The 18,811-nt window shown below is 32.9% G+C and overlaps 1 long non-coding RNA gene across 1 annotated transcript; it reads left to right on the top strand.

The window, feature by feature from the left end:
* The first annotated feature begins 15,940 nt into the window (after positions 1-15,940).
* Positions 15,941-18,602, top strand: LOC310865510. The gene is made up of 5 exons (XR_014569827.1): positions 15,941-16,058; positions 16,248-16,306; positions 17,622-17,706; positions 17,872-17,942; positions 18,552-18,602. It is a non-coding gene; the product is annotated as an uncharacterized lncRNA (long non-coding RNA).
* The last annotated feature ends 209 nt before the right edge of the window (positions 18,603-18,811 follow it).

Genomic DNA, 18,811 nt, shown 5'->3' with positions numbered 1-18,811 from the left:
CCCATGTTCAAAAGTGATGAAAAACAAGGTTAAAAAAATATTCAAAAATTCAAAAAACGATGGGCTATAACCCATGTTTTTTGAATTTTTGATTTTTTTTCAAATCCTCAAAAATGATGAAAAACGGCGTGCTATAGTATGCCGTATGGTAGGGGCTATAGCCCATGTTCAAAAGTGATGAAAAACAAGGTTAAAAAAATATTCAAAAATTCAAAAAACGATGGGCTATAACCCATGTTTTTTTAATTTTTGTTTTTTTTTCAAATCCTCAAAAATGATGAAAAACGGCGTGCTATAGTATGCCGTATGGTAGGGGCTATAGCCCATGTTCAAAAATGATGAAAAACGAGGTAATTTTTTTTCTTCAAAAATTCAAAAAACAATGGGCTATAACCCATGTTTTTTGAATTTTTGATTTTTTTTCAAATCCTCAAAAATGATGAAAAACGGTATGCTATAGTATGCCGTACGGTAGGGGCTATAGCCCATGTTCATAAATGATGAAAAACAAGGTTAATTTTCTTTTTCAAAAATTCTAAAAAAGATGGGCTATAACCCATGTTTTTTTAATTTTTAAATTTTTTTCAAATCCTCAAAAATGATGAAAAACGACGTGTTATAGTATGCCGTACGGTAGGGGCTATAGCCCATGTTCAAAAGTGATGAAAAACAAGGTTAAAAAAATATTCAAAAATTCAAAAAACGATGGGCTATAACCCATGTTTTTTTAATTTTTGATTTTTTTTCAAATCCTAAAAAATGATGAAAAACGGCGTGCTATAGTATGCCGTATGGTAGGGGCTATAGCCCATGTTCAAAAATGATGAAAAACGAGGTAATTATTTTTCTTCAAAAATTAAAAAAACAATGGGCTATAACCCATGTTTTTTGAATTTTTGATTTTTTTTCAAATCCTCAAAAATGATGAAAAACGGCGTGCTATAGTATGCCGTACGGTAGGGGCTATAGCCCATGTTCAAAAATGATGAAAAACGAGGTTAAAAAAAAAGTTAAAAAATTCAAAAAACGATGGGCTATAACCCATGTTTTTTGAATTTTTGATTTTTTTTTCAAATCCTCAAAAATGATGAAAAACGGTGTGCTATAGTATGCCGTACGGTAGGGGCTATAGCCCATGTTCATAAATGATGAAAAACAAGGTTAATTTTCTTTTTCAAAAATTCAAAAAACGATGGGCTATAACCCATGTTTTTTGAATTTTTAATTTTTTTTCAAATCCTCAAAAATGATGAAAAACGACGTGTTATAGTATGCCGTACGGTAGGGGCTATAGCCCATGTTCAAAAGTGATGAAAAACAAGGTTAAAAAAATATTCAAAAATTCAAAAAACGATGGGCTATAACCCATGTTTTTTTAATTTTTAATTTTTTTTCAAATCCTCAAAAATGATGAAAAACGGCGTGCTATAGTATGCCGTATGGTAGGGGCTATAGCCCATGTTCAAAAATGATGAAAAACGAGGTAATTTCATTTATTTTTAAACGATGGGCTATAACCCATGTTTTTTTCATTTTTTCATTTTTTTCAAATCCTCAAAACTGATGAAAAACGGCGTGCTATAGTATGCCGTACGGTAGGGGCTATAGTCCATGTTCAAAAATGATGAAAAACGAGGTTAATCTTTTTTTTTTTTAAATTAAAAAACAATGGGCTATAACCCATGTTTTTTGAATTTTAGATTTTTTTTCAAATCCTCAAAAATGATGAAAAACGACGTGCTATAGTATGCCGTACGGTAGGGGCTATAGCCCATGTTCAAAAGTGATGAAAAACAAGGTTAAAAAAATATTCAAAAATTCAAAAAACGATGGGCTATAACCCATGTTTTTTGAATTTTTGATTTTTTTTCAAATCCTCAAAAATGATGAAAACGGCGTGCTATAGTATGCCGTATGGTAGGGGCTATAGCCCATGTTCAAAAGTGATGAAAAACAAGGTTAAAAAAATATTCAAAAATTCAAAAAACGATGGGCTATAACCCATGTTTTTTTAATTTTTGTTTTTTTTTCAAATCCTCAAAAATGATGAAAAACGGCGTGCTATAGTATGCCGTATGGTAGGGGCTATAGCCCATGTTAAAAAATGATGAAAAACGAGGTAATTTTTTTTCTTCAAAAATTCAAAAAACAATGGGCTATAACCCATGTTTTTTGAATTTTTGATTTTTTTTCAAATCCTCAAAAATGATGAAAAACGGTGTGCTATAGTATGCCGTACGGTAGGGGCTATAGCCCATGTTCATAAATGATGAAAAACAAGGTTAATTTTCTTTTTCAAAAATTCTAAAAAAGATGGGCTATAACCCATGTTTTTTTAATTTTTAAATTTTTTTCAAATCCTCAAAAATGATGAAAAACGACGTGTTATAGTATGCCGTACGGTAGGGGCTATAGCCCATGTTCAAAAGTGATGAAAAACAAGGTTAAAAAAATATTCAAAAATTCAAAAAACGATGGGCTATAACCCATGTTTTTTTAATTTTTGATTTTTTTTCAAATCCTCAAAAATGATGAAAAACGGCGTGCTATAGTATGCCGTACGGTAGGGGCTATAGCCCATGTTCAAAAATGATGAAAAACGAGGTTAAAAAAAAAGTTAAAAAATTAAAAAAACGATGGGCTATAACCCATGTTTTTGAATTTTTAATTTTTTTTTCAAATCCTCAAAAATGATGAAAAACGGTGTGCTATAGTATGCCGTACAGTAGGGGCTATAGCCCATGTTCATAAATGATGAAAAACAAGGTTAATTTTCTTTTTCAAAAATTCAAAAAACGATGGGCTATAACCCATGTTTTTTTAATTTTTTAATTTTTTTCAAATCCTCAAAAATGATGAAAAACGGCGTGCTATAGTATGCCGTACGGTAGGGGCTATAGCCCATGTTCAAAAATGATGAAAAACGAGGTTAAAAAAAAAAGTTAAAAAATTCAAAAAACGATGGGCTATAACCCATGTTTTTGAATTTTTGATTTTTTTTTCAAATCCTCAAAAATGATGAAAAACGGTGTGCTATAGTATGCCGTACGGTAGGGGCTATAGCCCATGTTCATAAATGATGAAAAACAAGGTTAATTTTCTTTTTCAAAAATTCAAAAAACGATGGGCTATAACCCATGTTTTTTTTATTTTTGAATTTTTTTCAAATCCTCAAAAATGATGAAAAACGGCGTGCTATAGTATGCCGTATGGTAGGGGCTATAGCCCATGTTCAAAAATGATGAAAAACTAGGTAATTTTCTTTCTTCAAAAATTCAAAAAACAATGGGCTATAACCCATGTTTTTTGAATTTTTGATTTTTTTTCAAATCCTCAAAAATGATGGAAAACGGTGTGCTATAGTATGCCGTACGGTAGGGGCTATAGCCCATGTTCATAAATGATGAAAAACAAGGTTAATTTTCTTTAAAAAAAATTCTAAAAACGATGGGCTATAACCCATGTTTTTTGAATTTTTTATTTTTTTTTCAAATCCTCAAAAATGATGAAAAACGACGTGTTATAGTATGCCGTACGGTAGGGGCTATAGCCCATGTTCAAAAGTGATGAAAAACAAGGTTAAAAAAATATTCAAAAATTCAAAAAACGATGGGCTATAACCCATGTTTTTTTATTTTTTTTTATTTTTTCAAATCCTCAAAAATGATGAAAAACGGCGTGCTATAGTATGCCGTATGGTAGGGGCTATAGCCCATGTTCAAAAATGATGAAAAACGAGGTAATTTCATTTATTTTTAAACGATGGGCTATAACCCATGTTTTTTTCATTTTTTCATTTTTTTCAAATCCTCAAAACTGATGAAAAACGGCGTGCTATAGTATGCCGTACGGTAGGGGCTATAGTCCATGTTCAAAAATGATGAAAAACGAGGTTAATCTTTTTTTTTCAAAAATTAAAAAACAATGGGCTATAACCCATGTTTTTTGAATTTTAGATTTTTTTTCAAATCCTCAAAAATGATGAAAAACGACGTGCTATAGTATGCCGTACGGTAGGGGCTATAGCCCATGTTCAAAAGTGATGAAAAACAAGGTTAAAAAAATATTCAAAAATTCAAAAAACGATGGGCTATAACCCATGTTTTTTGAATTTTTGATTTTTTTTCAAATCCTCAAAAATGATGAAAAACGGCGTGCTATAGTATGCCGTATGGTAGGGGCTATAGCCCATGTTCAAAAGTGATGAAAAACAAGGTTAAAAAAATATTCAAAAATTCAAAAAACGATGGGCTATAACCCATGTTTTTTTAATTTTTTTTTTTTTTCAAATCCTCAAAAATGATGAAAAACGGCGTGCTATAGTATGCCGTATGGTAGGGGCTATAGCCCATGTTCAAAAATGATGAAAAACGAGGTAATTTTTTTTCTTCAAAAATTCAAAAAACAATGGGCTATAACCCATGTTTTTTGAATTTTTGATTTTTTTTCAAATCCTCAAAAATGATGAAAAACGGTGTGCTATAGTATGCCGTACGGTAGGGGCTATAGCCCATGTTCATAAATGATGAAAAACAAGGTTAATTTTCTTTTTCAAAAATTCTAAAAAAGATGGGCTATAACCCATGTTTTTTGAATTTTTAAAAAAATTTCAAATCCTCAAAAATGATGAAAAACGACGTGTTATAGTATGCCGTACGGTAGGGGCTATAGCCCATGTTCAAAAGTGATGAAAAACAAGGTTAAAAAAATATTCAAAAATTCAAAAAACGATGGGCTATAACCCATGTTTTTTTAATTTTTGATTTTTTTTCAAATCCTCAAAAATGATGAAAAACGGCGTGCTATAGTATGCCGTACGGTAGGGGCTATAGCCCATGTTCAAAAATGATGAAAAACGAGGTTAAAAAAAAAAGTTAAAAAATTAAAAAAACGATGGGCTATAACCCATGTTTTTGAATTTTTGATTTTTTTTTCAAATCCTCAAAAATGATGAAAAACGGTGTGCTATAGTATGCCGTACGGTAGGGGCTATAGCCCATGTTCATAAATGATGAAAAACAAGGTTAATTTTCTTTTTCAAAAATTCTAAAAAAGATGGGCTATAACCCATGTTTTTTGAATTTTTAAAAAATTTTCAAATCCTCAAAAATGATGAAAAACGACGTGTTATAGTATGCCGTACGGTAGGGGCTATAGCCCATGTTCAAAAGTGATGAAAAACAAGGTTAAAAAAATATTCAAAAATTCAAAAAACGATGGGCTATAACCCATGTTTTTTTAATTTTTGATTTTTTTTCAAATCCTCAAAAATGATGAAAAACGGCGTGCTATAGTATGCCGTACGGTAGGGGCTATAGCCCATGTTCAAAAATGATGAAAAACGAGGTTAAAAAAAAAAGTTAAAAAATTAAAAAAACGATGGGCTATAACCCATGTTTTTGAATTTTTGATTTTTTTTTCAAATCCTCAAAAATGATGAAAAACGGTGTGCTATAGTATGCCGTACGGTAGGGGCTATAGCCCATGTTCATAAATGATGAAAAACAAGGTTAATTTTCTTTTTCAAAAATTCAAAAAACGATGGGCTATAACCCATGTTTTTTAAATTTTTAAATTTTTTTCAAATCCTCAAAAATGATGAAAAACGGCGTGCTATAGTATGCCGTATGGTAGGGGCTATAGCCCATGTTCAAAAATGATGAAAAACTAGGTAATTTTTTTTCTTCAAAAATTCAAAAAACAATGGGCTATAACCCATGTTTTTTGAATTTTTGATTTTTTTTCAAATCCTCAAAAATGATGAAAAACGGTGTGCTATAGTATGCCGTACGGTAGGGGCTATAGCCCATGTTCATAAATGATGAAAAACAAGGTTAATTTTCTTTTTCAAAAATTCTAAAAACGATGGGCTATAACCCATGTTTTTTGAATTTTTAAATTTTTTTCAAATCCTCAAAAATGATGAAAAACGACGTGTTATAGTATGCCGTACGGTAGGGGCTATAGCCCATGTTCAAAAGTGATGAAAAACAAGGTTAAAAAAATATTCAAAAATTCAAAAAACGATGGGCTATAACCCATGTTTTTTTAATTTTTAATTTTTTTTCAAATCCTCAAAAATGATGAAAAACGGCGTGCTATAGTATGCCGTATGGTAGGGGCTATAGCCCATGTTCAAAAATGATGAAAAACGAGGTAATTTCATTTATTTTTAAACGATGGGCTATAACCCATGTTTTTTGAATTTTTTCATTTTTTTCAAATCCTCAAAACTGATGAAAAACGGCGTGCTATAGTATGCCGTACGGTAGGGGCTATAGTCCATGTTCAAAAATGATGAAAAACGAGGTTAATCTTTTTTTTTCAAAAATTCTAAAAAAGATGGGCTATAACCCATGTTTTTTGAATTTTTAAAAAATTTTCAAATCCTCAAAAATGATGAAAAACGACGTGTTATAGTATGCCGTACGGTAGGGGCTATAGCCCATGTTCAAAAGTGATGAAAAACAAGGTTAAAAAAATATTCAAAAATTCAAAAAACGATGGGCTATAACCCATGTTTTTTTAATTTTTGATTTTTTTTCAAATCCTCAAAAATGATGAAAAACGGCGTGCTATAGTATGCCGTACGGTAGGGGCTATAGCCCATGTTCATAAATGATGAAAAACAAGGTTAATTTTCTTTTTCAAAAATTCAAAAAACGATGGGCTATAACCCATGTTTTTTAAATTTTTAAATTTTTTTCAAATCCTCAAAAATGATGAAAAACGGCGTGCTATAGTATGCCGTATGGTAGGGGCTATAGCCCATGTTCAAAAATGATGAAAAACTAGGTAATTTTTTTTCTTCAAAAATTCAAAAAACAATGGGCTATAACCCATGTTTTTTGAATTTTTGATTTTTTTTCAAATCCTCAAAAATGATGAAAAACGGTGTGCTATAGTATGCCGTACGGTAGGGGCTATAGCCCATGTTCATAAATGATGAAAAACAAGGTTAATTTTCTTTTTCAAAAATTCTAAAAACGATGGGCTATAACCCATGTTTTTTGAATTTTTAAATTTTTTTCAAATCCTCAAAAATGATGAAAAACGACGTGTTATAGTATGCCGTACGGTAGGGGCTATAGCCCATGTTCAAAAGTGATGAAAAACAAGGTTAAAAAAATATTCAAAAATTCAAAAAACGATGGGCTATAACCCATGTTTTTTTAATTTTTAATTTTTTTTCAAATCCTCAAAAATGATGAAAAACGGCGTGCTATAGTATGCCGTATGGTAGGGGCTATAGCCCATGTTCAAAAATGATGAAAAACGAGGTAATTTCATTTATTTTTAAACGATGGGCTATAACCCATGTTTTTTGAATTTTTTCATTTTTTTCAAATCCTCAAAACTGATGAAAAACGGCGTGCTATAGTATGCCGTACGGTAGGGGCTATAGTCCATGTTCAAAAATGATGAAAAACGAGGTTAATCTTTTTTTTTCAAAAATTAAAAAAACAATGGGCTATAACCCATGTTTTTTGAATTTTTTCATTTTTTTCAAATCCTCAAAACTGATGAAAAACGGCGTGCTATAGTATGCCGTACGGTAGGGGCTATAGCCCATGTTCAAAAGTGATGAAAAACAAGGTTAAAAAAATATTCAAATTTTCAAAAAACGATGGGCTATAACCCATGTTTTTTGAATTTTTGATTTTTTTTCAAATCCTCAAAAATGATGAAAAACGGCGTGCTATAGTATGCCGTACGGTAGGGGCTATAGTCCATGTTCAAAAATGATGAAAAACGAGGTTAATCTTTTTTTTTCAAAAATTAAAAAAACAATGGGCTATAACCCATGTTTTTTGAATTTTAGATTTTTTTTCAAATCCTCAAAAATGATGAAAAACGACGTGCTATAGTATGCCGTACGGTAGGGGCTATAGCCCATGTTCAAAAGTGATGAAAAACAAGGTTAAAAAAATATTCAAAAATTCAAAAAACGATGGGCTATAACCCATGTTTTTTGAATTTTTGATTTTTTTTCAAATCCTAAAAAATTATGAAAAACGGCGTGCTATAGTATGCCGTATGGTAGGGGCTATAGGCCATGTTCAAAAATGATGAAAAACGAGGTAATTATTTTTCTTCAAAAATTAAAAAAACAATGGGCTATAACCCATGTTTTTTGAATTTTTGATTTTTTTTCAAATCCTCAAAAATGATGAAAAACGGCGTGCTATAGTATGCCGTATGGTAGGGGCTATAGCCCATGTTCAAAAATGATGAAAAACGAGGTAATTTTATTTATTTTTAAACGATGGGCTATAACCCATGTTTTTTGAATTTTTTCATTTTTTTCAAATCCTCAAAACTGATGAAAAACGGCGTGCTATAGTATGCCGTACGGTAGGGGCTATAGTCCATGTTCAAAAATGATGAAAAACGAGGTTAATCTTTTTTTTTCAAAAATTAAAAAAACAATGGGCTATAACCCATGTTTTTTGAATTTTAGATTTTTTTTCAAATCCTCAAAAATGATGAAAAACGACGTGCTATAGTATGCCGTACGGTAGGGGCTATAGCCCATGTTCAAAAGTGATGAAAAACAAGGTTAAAAAAATATTCAAAAATTCAAAAAACGATGGGCTATAACCCATGTTTTTTGAATTTTTGATTTTTTTTTCAAATCCTCAAAAATGATGAGAAACGGCGTGCTATAGTATGCCGTATGGTAGGGGCTATAGCCCATGTTCAAAAGTGATGAAAAACAAGGTTAAAAAAAATATTCAAAAATTCAAAAAACAATGGGCTATAACCCATGTTTTTTGAATTTTTGATTTTTTTTCAAATCCTCAAAAATGATGAAAAACGACGTGCTATAGTATGCCGTACGGTAGGGGCTATAGCCCATGTTCAAAAGTGATGAAAAACAAGGTTAAAAAAATATTCAAATTTTCAAAAAACGATGGGCTATAACCCATGTTTTTTGAATTTTTGATTTTTTTTCAAATCCTCAAAAATGATGAAAAACGGCGTGCTATAGTATGCCGTACGGTAGGGGCTATAGTCCATGTTCAAAAATGATGAAAAACGAGGTTAATCTTTTTTTTTCAAAAATTAAAAAAACAATGGGCTATAACCCATGTTTTTTGAATTTTAGATTTTTTTTCAAATCCTCAAAAATGATGAAAAACGACGTGCTATAGTATGCCGTACGGTAGGGGCTATAGCCCATGTTCAAAAGTGATGAAAAACAAGGTTAAAAAAATATTCAAAAATTCAAAAAACGATGGGCTATAACCCATGTTTTTTGAATTTTTGATTTTTTTTCAAATCCTAAAAAATTATGAAAAACGGCGTGCTATAGTATGCCGTACGGTAGGGGCTATAGCCCATGTTCAAAAGTGATGAAAAACAAGGTTAAAAAAATATTCAAAAATTAAAAAAACGATGGGCTATAACCCATGTTTTTTGAATTTTTGATTTTTTTTCAAATCCTCAAAAATGATGAAAAACGGCGTGCTATAGTATGCCGTATGGTAGGGGCTATAGCCCATGTTCAAAAGTGATGAAAAACAAGGTTAAAAAAATATTCAAAAATTCAAAAAACGATGGGCTATAACCCATGTTTTTTTAATTTTTGAATTTTTTTCAAATCCTCAAAAATGATGAAAAACGGCGTGCTATAGTATGCCGTATGGTAGGGGCTATAGCCCATGTTCAAAAATGATGAAAAACGAGGTAATTTTTTTTCTTCAAAAATTCAAAAAACAATGGGCTATAACCCATGTTTTTTGAATTTTTGATTTTTTTTCAAATCCTCAAAAATGATGAAAAACGGTGTGCTATAGTATGCCGTACGGTAGGGGCTATAGCCCATGTTCATAAATGATGAAAAACAAGGTTAATTTTCTTTTTCAAAAATTCTAAAAAAGATGGGCTATAACCCATGTTTTTTTAATTTTAATTTTTTTTTCAAATCCTCAAAAATGATGAAAAACGACGTGTTATAGTATGCCGTACGGTAGGGGCTATAGCCCATGTTCAAAAGTGATGAAAAACAAGGTTAAAAAAATATTCAAAAATTCAAAAAACGATGGGCTATAACCCATGTTTTTTTTAATTTTTAATTTTTTTTCAAATCCTCAAAAATGATGAAAAACGGCGTGCTATAGTATGCCGTATGGTAGGGGCTATAGCCCATGTTCAAAAATGATGAAAAACGAGGTAATTTTATTTATTTTTAAACGATGGGCTATAACCCATGTTTTTTGAATTTTTTCATTTTTTTCAAATCCTCAAAACTGATGAAAAACGGCGTGCTATAGTATGCCGTACGGTAGGGGCTATAGTCCATGTTCAAAAATGATGAAAAACGAGGTTAATCTTTTTTTTTCAAAAATTAAAAAAACAATGGGCTATAACCCATGTTTTTTGAATTTTAGATTTTTTTTCAAATCCTCAAAAATGATGAAAAACGACGTGCTATAGTATGCCGTACGGTAGGGGCTATAGCCCATGTTCAAAAGTGATGAAAAACAAGGTTAAAAAAATATTCAAAAATTCAAAAAACGATGGGCTATAACCCATGTTTTTTGAATTTTTGATTTTTTTTCAAATCCTCAAAAATGATGAAAAACGGCGTGCTATAGTATGCCGTATGGTAGGGGCTATAGCCCATGTTCAAAAGTGATGAAAAACAAGGTTAAAAAAATATTCAAAAATTCAAAAAACGATGGGCTATAACCCATGTTTTTTTAATTTTTGATTTTTTTTCAAATCCTCAAAAATGATGAAAAACGGCGTGCTATAGTATGCCGTATGGTAGGGGCTATAGCCCATGTTCAAAAATGATGAAAAACGAGGTAATTTTTTTTCTTCAAAAATTCAAAAAACAATGGGCTATAACCCATGTTTTTTTAATTTTTGATTTTTTTTCAAATCCTCAAAAATGATGAAAAACGGTGTGCTATAGTATGCAGTACGGTAGGGGCTATAGCCCATGTTCATAAATGATGAAAAACAAGGTTAATTTTCTTTTTCAAAAATTCTAAAAAAGATGGGCTATAACCCATGTTTTTTGAATTTTTAATTTTTTTTCAAATCCTCAAAAATGATGAAAAACGGCGTGCTATAGTATGCCGTATGGTAGGGGCTATAGCCCATGTTCAAAAATGATGAAAAACGAGGTAATTTTATTTATTTTTAAACGATGGGCTATAACCCATGTTTTTTGAATTTTTTCATTTTTTTCAAATCCTCAAAACTGATGAAAAACGGCGTGCTATAGTATGCCGTACGGTAGGGGCTATAGCCCATGTTCAAAAGTGATGAAAAACAAGGTTAAAAAAATATTCAAATTTTCAAAAAACGATGGGCTATAACCCATGTTTTTTGAATTTTTGATTTTTTTTCAAATCCTCAAAAATGATGAAAAACGGCGTGCTATAGTATGCCGTACGGTAGGGGCTATAGTCCATGTTCAAAAATGATGAAAAACGAGGTTAATCTTTTTTTTTCAAAAATTAAAAAAACAATGGGCTATAACCCATGTTTTTTGAATTTTAGATTTTTTTTCAAATCCTCAAAAATGATGAAAAACGACGTGCTATAGTATGCCGTACGGTAGGGGCTATAGCCCATGTTCAAAAGTGATGAAAAACAAGGTTAAAAAAATATTCAAAAATTCAAAAAACGATGGGCTATAACCCATGTTTTTTGAATTTTTGATTTTTTTTCAAATCCTAAAAAATTATGAAAAACGGCGTGCTATAGTATGCCGTATGGTAGGGGCTATAGGCCATGTTCAAAAATGATGAAAAACGAGGTAATTATTTTTCTTCAAAAATTAAAAAAACAATGGGCTATAACCCATGTTTTTTGAATTTTTGATTTTTTTTCAAATCCTCAAAAATGATGAAAAACGGCGTGCTATAGTATGCCGTATGGTAGGGGCTATAGCCCATGTTCAAAAATGATGAAAAACGAGGTAATTTTATTTATTTTTAAACGATGGGCTATAACCCATGTTTTTTGAATTTTTTCATTTTTTTCAAATCCTCAAAACTGATGAAAAACGGCGTGCTATAGTATGCCGTACGGTAGGGGCTATAGTCCATGTTCAAAAATGATGAAAAACGAGGTTAATCTTTTTTTTTCAAAAATTAAAAAAACAATGGGCTATAACCCATGTTTTTTGAATTTTAGATTTTTTTTCAAATCCTCAAAAATGATGAAAAACGACGTGCTATAGTATGCCGTACGGTAGGGGCTATAGCCCATGTTCAAAAGTGATGAAAAACAAGGTTAAAAAAATATTCAAAAATTCAAAAAACGATGGGCTATAACCCATGTTTTTTGAATTTTTGATTTTTTTTCAAATCCTCAAAAATGATGAGAAACGGCGTGCTATAGTATGCCGTATGGTAGGGGCTATAGCCCATGTTCAAAAGTGATGAAAAACAAGGTTAAAAAAATATTCAAAAATTCAAAAAACAATGGGCTATAACCCATGTTTTTTGAATTTTTGATTTTTTTTCAAATCCTCAAAAATGATGAAAAACGACGTGCTATAGTATGCCGTACGGTAGGGGCTATAGCCCATGTTCAAAAGTGATGAAAAACAAGGTTAAAAAAATATTCAAATTTTCAAAAAACGATGGGCTATAACCCATGTTTTTTGAATTTTTGATTTTTTTTCAAATCCTCAAAAATGATGAAAAACGGCGTGCTATAGTATGCCGTACGGTAGGGGCTATAGTCCATGTTCAAAAATGATGAAAAACGAGGTTAATCTTTTTTTTTCAAAAATTAAAAAAACAATGGGCTATAACCCATGTTTTTTGAATTTTAGATTTTTTTTCAAATCCTCAAAAATGATGAAAAACGACGTGCTATAGTATGCCGTACGGTAGGGGCTATAGCCCATGTTCAAAAGTGATGAAAAACAAGGTTAAAAAAATATTCAAAAATTCAAAAAACGATGGGCTATAACCCATGTTTTTTGAATTTTTGATTTTTTTTCAAATCCTAAAAAATTATGAAAAACGGCGTGCTATAGTATGCCGTACGGTAGGGGCTATAGCCCATGTTCAAAAGTGATGAAAAACAAGGTTAAAAAAATATTCAAAAATTAAAAAAACGATGGGCTATAACCCATGTTTTTTGAATTTTTGATTTTTTTTCAAATCCTCAAAAATGATGAAAAACGGCGTGCTATAGTATGCCGTATGGTAGGGGCTATAGCCCATGTTCAAAAGTGATGAAAAACAAGGTTAAAAAAATATTCAAAAATTCAAAAAACGATGGGCTATAACCCATGTTTTTTTAATTTTTGATTTTTTTTCAAATCCTCAAAAATGATGAAAAACGGCGTGCTATAGTATGCCGTATGGTAGGGGCTATAGCCCATGTTCAAAAATGATGAAAAACGAGGTAATTTTTTTTCTTCAAAAATTCAAAAAACAATGGGCTATAACCCATGTTTTTTGAATTTTTGATTTTTTTTCAAATCCTCAAAAATGATGAAAAACGGTGTGCTATAGTATGCCGTACGGTAGGGGCTATAGCCCATGTTCATAAATGATGAAAAACAAGGTTAATTTTCTTTTTCAAAAATTCTAAAAAAGATGGGCTATAACCCATGTTTTTTTAATTTTAATTTTTTTTTCAAATCCTCAAAAATGATGAAAAACGACGTGTTATAGTATGCCGTACGGTAGGGGCTATAGCCCATGTTCAAAAGTGATGAAAAACAAGGTTAAAAAAATATTCAAAAATTCAAAAAACGATGGGCTATAACCCATGTTTTTTTAATTTTTAATTTTTTTTCAAATCCTCAAAAATGATGAAAAACGGCGTGCTATAGTATGCCGTATGGTAGGGGCTATAGCCCATGTTCAAAAATGATGAAAAACGAGGTAATTTTATTTATTTTTAAACGATGGGCTATAACCCATGTTTTTTGAATTTTTTCATTTTTTTCAAATCCTCAAAACTGATGAAAAACGGCGTGCTATAGTATGCCGTACGGTAGGGGCTATAGTCCATGTTCAAAAATGATGAAAAACGAGGTTAATCTTTTTTTTTCAAAAATTAAAAAAACAATGGGCTATAACCCATGTTTTTTGAATTTTAGATTTTTTTTCAAATCCTCAAAAATGATGAAAAACGACGTGCTATAGTATGCCGTACGGTAGGGGCTATAGCCCATGTTCAAAAGTGATGAAAAACAAGGTTAAAAAAATATTCAAAAATTCAAAAAACGATGGGCTATAACCCATGTTTTTTGAATTTTTGATTTTTTTTCAAATCCTCAAAAATGATGAAAAACGGCGTGCTATAGTATGCCGTATGGTAGGGGCTATAGCCCATGTTCAAAAGTGATGAAAAACAAGGTTAAAAAAATATTCAAAAATTCAAAAAACGATGGGCTATAACCCATGTTTTTTTAATTTTTGATTTTTTTTCAAATCCTCAAAAATGATGAAAAACGGCGTGCTATAGTATGCCGTATGGTAGGGGCTATAGCCCATGTTCAAAAATGATGAAAAACGAGGTAATTTTTTTTCTTCAAAAATTCAAAAAACAATGGGCTATAACCCATGTTTTTTTAATTTTTGATTTTTTTTCAAATCCTCAAAAATGATGAAAAACGGTGTGCTATAGTATGCAGTACGGTAGGGGCTATAGCCCATGTTCATAAATGATGAAAAACAAGGTTAATTTTCTTTTTCAAAAATTCTAAAAAAGATGGGCTATAACCCATGTTTTTTGAATTTTTAAATTTTTTTCAAATCCTCAAAAATGATGAAAAACGGCGTGCTATAGTATGCCGTATGGTAGGGGCCAGAGCCGTATAATAGAAGAGTTCTGTTAGTGAGGGGGCACAGAACAGCCCGGCCACGTGATCCCGGAAGCGCTCGTGCGCACAGCTGCGCTCTTACTGGGAGCTCGATTAGGGACAGAGCCTGGAGCTGAAGTACATTGTTTTGAACGAGAGCGCCGCGGATATCGGCAATTTTAGGTATGTATGCAAAATGACAACTGTTTTAAAGTATTGTACAGTGACAACTAAAGTCTCTGTAATGTTTATGTTGTACTATAACTACAAAACGCTCTAAAATAAAGGGATTTAAGACCATTAAAAGCCGGGCTGTTGCCTTTCACTCATTCAGTCAATGTAGCCGAGTCGATAATGTCGAACGTCCTTATTTTAATCATAACACCAATTTTAATACAGAATGTCAAGTCTAGTTTTCTTCATAATCTAATATGATTATGTAGGGTAGGCCTACGACAATAATTTACTATGCCACTATAGCACTAGTCCTCTAGTAGTCTAGTACTTTCTCAAATGTGTTATTTTACTAGTTACCACCAGTGTATAACAGCAATGGGAAATTGTACACAATTGTGAGCTGTCAGTTAATGACCAACAGCCAAATTATGACCTATCATGACTATACGTATATTATTGTATTCACAGTTTTATAATGTTGATATTAAATGATAGAATAAGCTAATTGAATGATACAATGATAAAATAGGGCTTGAGTGATTGAAAACCAGGAAGAGAAATGTCACTATATATATATATAATCATTGATATATTGCCAACTTCTCCAAGGCCCTCAGGCATTGTGTTATGTTTACTACTATTACTACAACACTTATAGATATTATTTCCATGTGTCATAAGTTCAAGTTAAGACCTGACTTACTGCATTCTGCCATGCTGTTTGTTGTAAAGAACCTCCACGGGTCTCATAGATTATACATTCAATTAAGCATGATTTATTTACAACATAAGTTAACATAATGAGATAATGAACTCTAAACACAAACCCTGTGCTCAGAAGTGTGTATGCAGGTGTGACTATAAATAGTGTGTATTGTCTATTGTGTCAAGGGATTTCAGTTACTCTACAGTGACACTGGCTCCTGTTCAGATCACGTGACCCATTCATTGTATTGTATTGTCTTGGTTTGCAGAAGGTGACAGGCGTCTCCACCTGTCCAAAAGCAAGAACACAAAGTTCAATGAGTCGGGTCAGCTGTGCGTGTTCCACCTGGTGTCGAGCATTTGGACCCTGTACATACTCATAACAGTAAGATGACTTGTTTGTTTTTGGTATTTTGATCCTCCAGAGAAAAAGTACAACACTATATAGAATAGCTAATTGGCTTATTTCCGTTGGGATGCCTGCATTTGTGTGTACACTAGTTAGAGGGAGAAAGATAATAAAGAGTGTAAAGATCTTTCTTTAACTATGTCTCATAATGGTTTGTCCCCACAGGAAGGGTACATTCTTCATCCTAGCAGTCTTTGGGAGAACTACCCGCATGTACACCTCAGGTAACTATAATATCAATTCAACATTAGATTGGTATTTTTAGATGGTAAATTCTGTACCAAGTATAAAACATTATTTAATAGTCTTTCATACCACCATGAAGTAATCGAATAAAAATGTCATGTGTGTCATGTGTCTAATGGGTAATAATTTGTTATTTGATGATTGAATGTAATTATTACAAATTACTTTGGAACTTAATGTGTTCAGTTACCAACAAGCACGCTACACCACCAAGATACCCATGTAGCTGTCTAAATACTTCCTTAATGTCAACAAAGTTCACACCCACAACACCAGAGGGACAAAACCATGTTCAACCCAGATTCGGCACAAACGAGGGACTAAATTATTTTCGCTGCTATGCCACCAAAATGTGGAATGCCCTACCAACAGCCATTAAGACATGCAAATCCCTTGACTCCGTCAAAACCGCTCTCAAAGGGCACTTACAGACGGCTGCAATCTAAGTGCAGCCGTCTGCACTTACAGATCAGATTTTACGGGGGGGAAACTTGAGCCCGTAAAATCGGAATCCCCCCGTCCTCTTACCCTTACTGTATATGTTTCCTTTCCCTTTTTACCTCCTTACTGTTCTTTTATAGAAGTGTATATTTGTACGTCTCTAAATGTTCTGCTGAATTGAAAATGGTGGACCCTGTTGTAATTCTGCAAATTACCATTCTGCAAACTGACAGTTTCCGTGCCGGGAATGGATTACTCCAGGTTAATGTCGCTGCCATAAAAGACTTACGCGACTTTTGTTTTATGTGTTTAATCCGCCGTAATGTAAACAAAAAAAAGAAAATTCTTTTTCGCCGCTTAGGAAGAGAGGAGGTGCATTTCGTGTTGACAATGAACCGGAAATCGTCACATGCTGTGAGCTGCTAGGGCTTCTGGGAAATTGAGGCCAATGCAAACGCATTGGGTTCAACGCCTCATGGAGGCGGGTCCTGTGCTGCCTCTTCTCGGTGTAGCAAGATGGCGGGTGGTTCGATCGTTCATAACAAACGGGGGGAGCTATTTTCGCTCGATTTTCGCGGATTAAAAGCCCAAATAATTCAGCGTGTGCTCTAAAGGTAATACAACAATCTCGGCAGTGAAGGGGGGTTGATTAAAATGCGGGTTAATCGTAAAAAACAGTCAAACTGTTAATAAATACTTCGATCAATCAATCAATGTTATTCCTCCAAATAAATGGTGACTCTGCACTGCATGTTGTAGTTCTTTTACTTTGTTTATTTAACAAATAAAACCCTGACCCCTACCATATTGCTATTGGATGTTATTCTAAAGTGCTCCCACCCTCTCCTGTAGATTTCAGGTGAAGTTCTTCTACCTCACTCAGCTGGCTTACTGGCTCCATGCCTTGCCAGAGCTCTACTTCCAGAAAGTACGCAAGGTCAGTAGGCCATGGGAATGTTTTTTTTGGGCTGTTTACTGGTTTAGCTGTTCATATACTATACTGTATGTGTGAGTTTCAGATTGTAAGTGAGAGAGGAAAAAAAGGAGCATTCAGATATTGCAAAGCAAGACAATGCCTATAAACACAGACTTTGTTTTCCAGGAGGAGATTCCTCGACAGCTGCAGTACATCTGCCTGTACCTGTTGCACATCTCTGCAGCCTACGTGTTAAAGTGAGCATCCACGAGAAGGATTCCCAACCTATTCTATAAAACCATTTTTGTCTTGAAGGAAAGAATATTGACACCTTTTTAGACTTGAACATGTTCAGTGACCATGATGTACTACATAACATCTTCCACAATTTCCAACACATAGATCCTAAGGAGGTTTGGGGGGGGGATTGGGTTATTTAGATCTTAGATTTGATCATCCCTGATGTAGGACTAATTGGTTTACAAGAGAATCGAGAATTAACCCATTTTGGGCGGGAACCCCTTTTGGCGTTTTAAACATGTTATAATTTATCTATAGAAAAATAGCAGATCTACAAGTATATAGCGCGCCACCGGGTGGCGTGCTACAAGCTTGTAGGTCTGCTATTTTTGAAAAATCTGGATTTAGAAGATTATTTTAAACATTTTTAGGTAGGTCAGGCCTAAATGGGTTATACTAGTATAAGCCTTATAGCATCATTTTAGTATAACATTATTTATTTTACAGTTTCTCTTCTAAATGTGGACATAAAGAAGCAATGAACATATTGATTGACCATATAATTGAGCCTTTACATTCTAATACAGTCAATGCTTGGGCTCTGCTCTTTCTTTCCTTGTGGACAGTTGCTGCTGCAATATGGTTGGCTGTGAGGCAGTCGGCTGCAAAAGCCGGTCTGAGAAAGGGGCGAAACTTTACGGCTTCCCAGTTGAACCTGAAAGGAGGAAGAGGTGGTTGGTCAGTGTGAGCCGGATGGGTATGACCATGCCAGAGAATGTCAACAAGAGAAAGCTATGTGAGGTAATGTAAAGACACTGTAATAATGTTGATGTGTAGTGTTTGTGTAGCTTTGTGTATCTAAAAAGAAACAACCGTTACTCTACAG

The sequence above is a fragment of the Protomyctophum parallelum genome, assembly GCF_964188405.1.
Source record: "Protomyctophum parallelum genome assembly, chromosome: 10".
Taxonomy (NCBI): Eukaryota; Metazoa; Chordata; class Actinopteri; order Myctophiformes; family Myctophidae; genus Protomyctophum; species Protomyctophum parallelum.
The sequence above is the reverse complement of the archived record's forward strand: the minus strand, read 5'-3'. Positions and strand labels throughout refer to the sequence as shown.